Raw genomic sequence first — 10,320 nt, forward strand, 5'->3', positions numbered from 1 at the left:
CCTTCCCTTGAGTCCTCAGTTTCCCTATCTGTGCAATGCTGATAATCACGCACCAAACCCACTGTGGGTTCTGTGAGGATGGGAGAGGATGTGCACAGAGTCCTGAATGGTGGTGGTGTTCAGGTTATTACTGAGCTTCCGCAGAACAGTGGTTAGTGTGGGGCAGGCAGGAGCCCAACTGCCTGGGCCACTTCCGGGCTCTGGTACTTCCTGGCTCTGTGACCTGGGACAAGGTGCTCTACCACAGTGAGTCTCAGTGTCCGCACCTGTTGATGATAACACTGACCTCACAGACTGGGAACAGAAACTGAAGGAGTTAAATCCTGTTAAATGCTCAGAGCAGCACCTGGAGTGCAGTAAATATTCCATAAATGTGAACTATGTGATGCCGAAGCTACGAGACCTCAGATGGGTCAGTGCTTCTCCAGGCCTCAAGGATACATGGGGTTTGGGGTGGGGTCTGGTGGCTTTCGATCTTGGCTGCTCATTAGAATCATCTGGGAAATTTGAAAAAAAATTTAAATCCAGCCCAAGGCTCCCTCCTAAAAAAATGCCAGTTTAATTGGTCTGACATGAGCCTGGGCATGCAAAGTTCTCAATGACTCCAGAAGATTCTAATACACAGCCCCCTAGCAAAAGTGGTCCCCCATTGTGTTGAGCATTGAGAGCAGCTTTTCTGGGTGTGAATGCTTCAGAACAACATGGGCCAGAGACATCTCAGAAGGCCCCAGTGGCCTGGCCAGGACCCCTCCCATGGAGCAGGCCTTAGGGGCCGAGGAGGAGAAGCCTGGTCTAAGTCCTGCTCAGATCCCAGCCTCAGTGTTGGGAACAACTTTAACATGTTGGCGTTTAAACAAGCACTGGAATCCCAGCAAATCCTCACTCCTCAGCCCCAGGAGCCTCCCTGCCTCCACACACCAAGATGTCATGGAGGAGTCTGTTTCCTATTCCTTCCAAAATGCTCCAGCTTCTGCAAATAGCTCCTCTGGAGGGAGGCATCTGTGATCTTGTTTGTGTTTTGAAAGCCAATTTGCCAAACTTGTTTCCTGAGGGGATTGTTCAGAAAAGGGAAGAGAATCCTCACTTGGTGGTTTCTGCTCCTTTTGTCATTTGGGTTTGTCATGAGCCTCAGGGAGCAGGGTTTGAGTATTTTTTTGGTGTTTTTGCTCCTCTTTGTTCTGCTGCCTAAAGGATAAATGTGTAGATTCAGAAGCAGTAATGACCAAACCGCCTGATAACAGTCACAGGTGTCATTTGTTAAGCACCTACTACTTGCCAGGCTCTGTGCTTTTCATTTGTCTTCTCTTATCTTACCAGGGTGGGGTTTGTGTCCACTTTTGGCCCTTGGCCAGCCAGGCCTCCTCTCTGAGCCTCATCCTATAAAGGGGCTCACATTAGGACCCCCTCACAGGGACGGAGGGGGGTTAAAAAGATTAAAGAGAGGTATAGAGGGAGCAGGCAGCACCAGGCTCCCATAAATGGAAATTGATTACATCCTCTCATCCTGTTAGGGTCCCCATGCTGGTGATGTCTTGATAACTTCTCTTCTTTAAGTGACACCCTCTTTACTGTGCCCTCAAAATGTCTGACACATGTTAGGAAGCAGGTTAATATGTACAAAGGCAAATATGTGTGATATATGCTTCCTGGTGATTGTTGTAGAAGATATAGGGTAGTAATTCGCAATTTGGAGGTGCCCTGTAGGACCTCTCTGTGGAAAGAAACTGCCTTCATTTTTCTGATTCTATAATCTGTGTACTTTCAGGACGCAGGATGAGCATCTGCCTGCTTAGATGGCCTGGGTCTGTGTTTCTTGTAATTAACTAATGATGAAAAAATTAACCACCTTTGGCTTTCTCAGTACTCAGTGATCTTGTTTGTCAACCCAAACCCAAACCTGACCCAACTGAAGACCCAGATTCCAAAAACGTTCACTCTTTTGAAAGGCAGCACTTGGCACAGATTAGGCCTGCTAACAACAACAACAACAACAACAAAATGACTGGCAGAAAGGCCAAAAGAAATAGCATTTATTTGGGAAATAAAGAATTGTACTTTGAGTACACAGAGTCAGAGAAGCGCTGAATAGAGTCTCATACAACAGTGCAGGGAAGGTTTTGTATAGGGGATTTTGAAAAAAGTTGGTTTTGGAGACAGTTCATTGGCTGGGCAAAAATTCTAAACTGCAAACCTGTTTTCATTGGTTACTTAAAGTACTCCAGGATGAGAGAGATCAAAATCCCACGTACCTTGACTTCAGTTGTTATTCAGATCTGCAGCAACATCCTGTGGCTTGACCTTTAGCAGGTGTGGGTGCAATGCTCTTACAAACTCTTGGCTCTACGTTAAAGCTTTAGCCTTAATTACTTCATTTTCTTTCACAGATCCTGCTGGAATATTTGTGAAAAGAATGAACTATATGGAACAAATTCATAAATACCTAGGAGAGATCTCTGTGTATTCATGAAATTTGGGTTAAAGATAGAACTGTGTTCACTTGTATGAAGCATCCTCTGTGTTTGATCCAAAGAAAACAGTGCCCCATTTAATCCTCACTGCATCTTGGGAAGCAGAAATGCTGTCCTATTTTACAGATGAGGAGCTGGGTGTGTCAGGCCACCCGTCTCCTGGGCTGAGCAGCCTGGTTCCAGCTCTCACAATGGCACCACTTTGCCATTGTTCCCTGTATTGGCTTCTGTAAATGCCCTCTCTTGTTGGGAACAGAACCCCTAAAATCTGGCCATAAACTGGCCCCAAAACTGGCCATAAACAAAATCTCTGCAGCACTGTGACATGTTCGTGATGGCCATGATGCCCATGCCAGAAGGTTGTGGGTTTACCCGAATGAGGGCAAGGAACACCTGGCCCACCCAGGGTGGAAAACCGCTTAAAGGCGTTCTTAAACCACAAACAATAACATGAGCGATCTGCGCCTTAAGGACATGCTCCTGCTGCAGATGACTTGCCAGACCCATCCCTTTACTTCAGCCCATCCCTTTATTTCCCATAAGGAATACTTTTAGTTAATCTATAATCTATAGAAACAATGCTTATCACTGGCTTGCTGTCAATACATATGTGGGTAAATCAATGCTCTCGGCTCTGAAGGCTGTGACACCCCTGATTTCCCACTCCACAGCTCTATATTTTCTGTGTATCTTTAATTCCTCTAGCGCTGCTGGGTTAGGGTCTGCCCGACCGAGCTGGTCTCGGCACTCTCTGAGATTGGTGAACTCTTCAGGGGAGGCAGGCTAGGACCAGTCAATACACAGAGGGAGACCAATCAGTAACTTTGTTCCTGTGCCCAGATTGGTGGAAGTCACCCTGTTTAGAGAGGAGAACTTTGAACTCAGGTCTGGACTTCCTCACCTCTCAGAGCCTTTCCAGCCTGGTCTGTAAAATGAGGACACCACCCTCTCCACATTATTAGAAGGATTAAAAACTAATGTCCATGAAGGTTCTTAACATGTCACACACTCATCATTAGTGATGGTCATCTCAGTCATGTCTCCTGTTTATCGATGCTCCTTTTGTAGCCAAACCCTCTGCCCCTGTGGTATCATGCACTGCAGTGAGGACCACAGCTGAGCACACAGTGAGCTTCACCTGTGAGTCCCACGGCTTCTCCCCCTGAAACATCACCCTGAAATGGTCCAAAAATAGGAATGAGCTCTCAGGCTTCCAAATCAACGTGGACCCTGCAGGAGAAAGAATGCCCTATAGCAACTGCAGCACAGCCAGGATGGTGCTGGCCTCTAGAGACCTTTGTCCTCAGGTCATCTGTGAGGTGGCCCACATCACTTTACAGGGGGGCCCTCTTTGTGGGGCTGAAAACTTGTCTGAAGCCATTCAAGGTACAGAATTCTCACTCCCAGCCCAATCCCATATCTGGCTGCCAAGCCTGCTCCTCCTCTCTGGCTTTTACTCCAGGGCTTGGATTTCCTGGAATCTGATTCCTAACTGTGCTGCCCACCTTCCATGAACCTAGATGTACTGGTCACTTACTATCATTTTCATGGCAGCAGCTAGATGTCTACCCACCAGGTGCCAAGCTCTGTGCTAGATAGTTTCATTTATTTCACCAAGAGCAACTACAATTAATGAGCACCTACCATGAGCCAAGCCCCTGTGTGCCTAGTGATTTCATTGATTTTGCTGCAGTTATGACATTTCAACTGCATGCCAGGGGTTGTGCTTGCAGATTTCACTCATTCTTAGCCTAGTAGGAGCTACCAGTCTTTGAGCACCTACTATGTGCTAGGTGTTGTGCTTAATAATTTCACTCATATGCAAAGAGCACCCTCAATGTCTGAGCACCTGCTGCCTGCCTAGCACTGTCCTGGTGATGCCCTCACCATGGTGGTGGGAGCTAAGTTATGGAGCCCTCCCTGTGATCTATCTGTGCCACAAGGTCAGAGCTTCTGCCCTGTGCTGTTTCAGTTTCACCCTTCTTGGAGGTTTCTCAACAGCCCATAAAGGCAGGGAACCAGGTGAACGTCACCTGCCAGGTGAAGAATTTCTACTCCTAGAACCTACAGCTGACCTGGTTGGAGAACAGAAATGTGTCCCAGATAGAAACAGCCTCCATCCTCATTGAGAACAAGGATGGCACCTACAACTGGACAAGCTGGCTCCTGGTGAATGTATCTGCTCACAGGGATGATGTGCTTACCTACCAGGTGGAGCATGATGGGCAGCTGGTGGTCAGCAAAAGCCTTGCCCTAGAGGTCTCAGCCCACCAGAAGGAGCAGAGCTCAGAGGCCACCCTTGGTGAGGTTACTCCCGATTTTAAAATTTTGTCTTTTTCCGTAATGTTAATAGTAATAGTCATGCTTGTTATAAAATAACCTAGAAATCTATAAATATAGAGTAGATTTTTAAAGTCAGCTGTCTACCCCAAATCCCACACTCCAAGAGTCACCATTACTAAGAGTTTGATGCACAACTTGGTAGATCTTTTGACACAAATATATATTAAAGGGAGAAGAGGGATGCAGGGAGATCATCTGTTTATGGAGTCCTGTGTTTTGCCTTCTGTCTCAGACGGTTATTTATGTTCTCCATTCCTTGTCAGAACAGCCCTCCTGCTATTCTTTCTCTGACTCATTTTTGTTCTGTCCTAAACTTTTCCATCACATCTGCGACCTCATCCCAGCAGACTCTGGCATCTGCTGTGGGAAAATCAGAAAAGGCATTTAAGACTGGACCAGGCCCCCTGGAGACCGTGACTGGTCACAGCATGAGCCTCTTCTGTGTCCTGATGCTGATATTTGACCAATAATAACCACAACATCCCTCTGCACATTTACTACGTGCAAATTTCTGTTCATCTATACTCTCCTTTCCTGCTTCAAACATCTAGTAGTTTGGAGTTTTACAGAAGGGAAACTCAGAACTTAAGGAACAATGGGAGATGTTGGGATGTTGTTGAAGATGTCTTGTCATTAGACAAGGTGATTAGTCTAAATGAATCAAGGTAAATCTGAGGCCCTGAAGACAGGGCCACTATCAGCCTATATGGCAAATTTGTGCTAATTAGAGAAATATTCGCTTTTGCTAGACGTTGTCCCAAGGATCTGAAGTTGGCCGATAGTCCCCTCTCTTTGACCAAAATATGTCCTGTTTCCCTCTCATACAATACCAGGAGGGGTCTCTGCTCCAGAAGACTTTTCAAAGGCTCGGATTCCTCCTGCATGCCCTAAGACATTAGCCTCATCTGCTGGGTCTGTGCTGGGTCACTGATTTGTCCATGTCCCTGCCTGCTGGAAGAGTGAAGACAGGAAGTGAAGGACAATTTCCCCTATAATCAGAGATGCATGGAAGGTGCATAGTCACGTCCACTGCTCACGCAGTCATGCATGCGCCTGCAGTAGCAAATGGAGTCCATCCTGGGTGATCTGATGATTGAGGACGTTTTTCTACAAGATCAATATTGTTATCACAGTTAATAAAATTAACAAAAATTTCCTCATATCATCTAAATTGGGTATATTTTACAATTTTCTCAAATCTCTTTCATGGCTATTTTTTGTGTGGTGTGTGTGAGCTAAAATTGATTTTAATTCCTCTTTAATTTTTTGGTAAAATATTCCTGTGAAAGGCTCGGTACAGTGGCTCACGCCTGTAATCCCAGCACTTTGGGTGGCCGAGGCGGGTGGATCATGAGGTCAAGAGATCGAGACCAGCCTGGCCAACACGGTGAAACCTCATCTCTACTAAAAATACAAAAATTAGCTGGGCATGGTGGGCACGTGCCTGTAGTCTCAGCTACTCCGGAAGCTGAGGCAGGAGAATCGCTTGAACCCAGGAGGCAGAGGTTGCAGTGAGCTGAGATCATGCCACTACACTCCAGCCTGGGCAACAGAGCAAGACTCTGTTAAAAAAAGAAAGAAGAAAGAAAGAGAGAAAGAAAGAAAGGAAGAAAGAAAGAAAGAAAGAAAGAAAGAAAGAAAGAGGGAGGAAGGGAGGGAGGGAGGGAGGGAGGAAGGGAGGGAGGGAGGGAGGAAGGAAGGAAGGAAAGAAAGAAAGAAAGAAAGAAAGAAAGAAAGAAAGAAAGAAAGAAAGAAAGAAAGAAAGAAAGAAAGAAAGAAAGAAAGAAAGAAAGAAAGAAAGAAAGAAAGAAAGAAAGAAAGAAAGAAAGAAAGAAGGGAAGAAAGAAAGAAAAGAAAAGAAAAAAAGAAAGATTCCTGTGAAAGTATCTGGTCTTCAAGAAATATTTTCAGAAGTGTTAAAATTATCAATTCAATTTCCTTCACATGTTCATATATTTCATAATGAAGGGGATACATCCTGAGAGATGTGTCATTAGCTTGAGGGAGGATAGGTAGTCAAGGAAGTGACCCTGTTCTCAGGATGCAGCAACAGTGGTGGCAGAACAGCGAATACAATAAGACTCAGCACTGGCATTTTAATTGAGCTGATTAAAGCAAAGCTATCTATAGTAGGGACTTCCTCTCTGTGCATTTTGACTTCACCTGTCCTCAAACTGACCCTTTGCTCATTATAATAGCAAAAAACACATCCTTGGGTGGAGAGTTAAGATGCTAATGAGCTATGCAATGTATGAACAAGCACATACAGCTACTGCTCAGGTGCACCCAGAGGACTGCCCAGAACATGCTTACTTGCAACACCTCTTTCCACCTCCTTATGAATAATCATTGAAGACTCCCATAGAGGGAGCCTCGCTAGTGCCAGTCTTTGCTGTCTTATGCTTATGAACAGCCCGTCTTGAATCCTATCTCTCTCTCTCAGGAGGTACTGTCTATTCTGCACCTAACTTTCAAAATATTCTTTTCCTTTTGCAACAAATTACTCTATGCTGCATCTTCTTTGCTGTGTGTCTCTTGTTTAAATTCTTTTAAACCAAGAAGACAAGAATCAAGGTCTCACAACAGCTATCAACAAGCTAATTTGGTTTTGGCGTGACCATCACAAAGTGTACTTACACAAACCTGGAAGGGATGGCCTACTACACACCTAAGCCATATGGTATGGCCTCTTGCTCCTAGGCCACAAACCAGTAGAGCATTTTACTGTATTGAATACTGTAGGCAATTAGAACACAGTAGTATCTAAACATTTCTAGCCAGATATTGTGGCTCACACCTGTAATCCCAGCACTTTGAGAGGCCAAGGAAGGGGTATCACCTGAGCCCAAGAGTTCAAGATCAGCCTGGGCAACATGGTGAGACCCTGTCTCTACAAAAAAAAATTAAAAATTAACTAGGTGTGGTGATGCACACCTGTCATCTCAGTTACTTGGAAGGCTGAAGTGGGAGTATCACTTGAGCTCGGAAGTTAAAGGGTGTGGTGAGCCACGATCACACCACTGCACTCCAGTCTGGGCAACAGAGCAAGTCTCTGTGTCAAAAAGAAAAAAGTAAGTAAATAAACATTTCTAAACATTAAAAGGTGCAGTAAATGTATGATATAAAATATTTTTTAATAATTTTTTTAAAAATATTTTTTAAAATGGTACACATGTATTGGGCACTTCTCATGAATGGAGCTAGCAGAACTGGTTGCTCTTGGTAAGTCAGTGAGTTAGTGGTGCATGCATGTGAAGTCCTAGGAAACTACCCTATGTAGACTTTATAAACACCATACACCTTGGCCACACCAAATGTATATACATTTTTTATTTTTAATTTTCTTAAAGAGCTGGGGTCTCACTGTGTTGCCCAGGCTGGAGTGCAGTGACCATTCACAGGTATGATCCCACTGCTGATCAGTGTGATAGTTTTCACCTGCTCCATTTTTGACCTGGGCTGGTTCACTCTACCTTAGGCAACCTGGTGGTCCCTCCTCTTGCAGGAGGTTAGCACATTGATTCTGAACTTAGTGCACACACTCAATCCAGAACTTCTGGGCTCAAGCAATCCTCCTGCCTCAGCCTCCTGAGTAGATGGGACTACACACACGGGACACAATGCCTGGTCTAGGCTATGCTAAATTGATTTTTAAAATATTTTGCCTTGTTCAATAATATATTAACCTTAGCTTGCTGTAACATTTTTATGTTATAAAGTTTTTAATTTTTTAACTTTACTTGTTAGTAACAACACTCAGCTTAAAACAAACACATTTTATAGCTGTACAAAAACTTTTTTTTCTTTACATCTTTATTCTATGAGGTTTTTGCTAGTTTAGAATTTTGTCTTCTTTTTTTTCTTTTTTAAACTTTCTTTGTTAAAAACGAAGACATCCCACACACATTAGCCTGTGCCTACACACGGTCAGGATCAGCAATAGTGCTGTCTTCCACCTTTGCATCTTGTCCCACTGGAAGGCCTTCGGGGGCCATAACCGGCCTAGAGCTGTCATCTAGGAGAACAATGCCTTCTTCTGGAATCCCTCCTGAAGGACGTGCCTGAGGCTCTTCTTGAGGAGGCATCACTCCTTTCAGAAACAAGTCCATGGCTTCCTTGCAATGTATGAATACCTGAGTACAAGCTCTCTCAACACCCTCCTTCCAGTAGGAAAGCCTGGCACCGGGAGATGGGGTGACTGGACAGAAGGAGCCTCTTTCCCTGGTTTCTGCCTTGGGTTGGATCCAGGGCATCGAGGGAAGGACTCAGATTCAAAAGTTTTGGAGCCTTGTTGGGCCCAGGTAGCCTTGGATGGGGTGAGTGGAGGCCCATCCCAGGTGGCCCCTCTCATGGCTCCTCCTGGAGTCTCATGATTTCTAGGGCTCATGCCAGCTCCTACTGCCCCACTCCTTGTAGCTCTCCTCCTGGGCCCCAGGGTGCTGCTGGGGGTTGATGTCTCTGCCATCTAACATCCACTGAAGCGGAGGCCTGACTGTAAGTGTGGGGATAGAAGGGCTGGCCAAGGGTTGCCGCCGAAGGGCAAGGCCAGCCGGAGGGCCCAGCTCACACGCCATGCAGCATCAGGCTCAGTGGAGTTTAGAGAAGGTAACCAAGCTCCCTCTGCACCCTTGGGAGTCTCAGGAAACTCTCTAAGAGGCTCCCAGCCCCAGGAAGCATGTGGGTGCTGCAGGAAGTGGGTTACAGCAAGGCTGTTCAAAGGTGTCCACGGTGCCTTAGTTGCCTTGGGGAGGTGAGAAGAGGGTGCTAAGTGAGGGGCAACTCTGTAGGTGGTCCCTCACAGGCCATCTCTAGATTATTTGATGCTGGACTCCATTCTAAGGAATCCCCACTGTAGAGTAATGCTGAGAAGCCCCAGATAGGCAACTCTGAAAGCTGTTCCCACTCTGATCCTCTGAGTGCCTGAGTGGAAGGGATGCGGGAAAGGGTGCCAGGACTCAGGAGGAGGGCTGAGCTGGCACAGTCCTATCTCAGAGCTGCCTGTCCAACCACCACAGACATTTCAGGAGGAGATCAGCACCGGGAACATAACAGACTCTTCGGAAACATTTCTTGAAGGATGAGCAGATGATTAAACCTGGACGTGTTTTCCCATAGCTCCTTCCTTCCTCCCCTGCCATGTGGAACCCTCAGTCTCTGCCACCTTGATGCCCCAGAGTGGAATCTTCACACATGGTCCTGAGCAGGGGCCAAGGAATGGGGCTCTGGGCAATGACTCATAGCATCCCCCTAGAATGTGAGAAACACATCAAATCTGAACACACCAGGATTCCTCGCATCCATCAATTTGAGACAGGCCATAAACCACAGACTCTCTCCAGCTTTTCAGTAGTTATTCTGTCTTCTGGATTCCTGCCTACTCCATCTCCCCAGCCTTTTTGAGGTTCTCTATTGCCTCCTGAATACAAATGAACCCCCATCCCAGTTTTAAGGAAAAAAAATAGTTCTCTTTCTTCTTCGTTTAAGCATCCAAGATAGTTTGAATATTTGT

At 45.7% G+C, this 10,320-nt stretch overlaps 1 pseudogene; it reads left to right on the forward strand.

Moving 5' to 3' along the window:
• Positions 1-9,280, forward strand: part of LOC112130318 (signal-regulatory protein beta-1-like) — a 52,893-nt pseudogene extending 43,613 nt beyond the window's left edge.
• Positions 9,281-10,320: the final 1,040 nt, after the last annotated feature.

Source organism: Pongo abelii, chromosome 21, assembly GCF_028885655.2.
Source record: "Pongo abelii isolate AG06213 chromosome 21, NHGRI_mPonAbe1-v2.0_pri, whole genome shotgun sequence".
Taxonomy (NCBI): Eukaryota; Metazoa; Chordata; class Mammalia; order Primates; family Hominidae; genus Pongo; species Pongo abelii.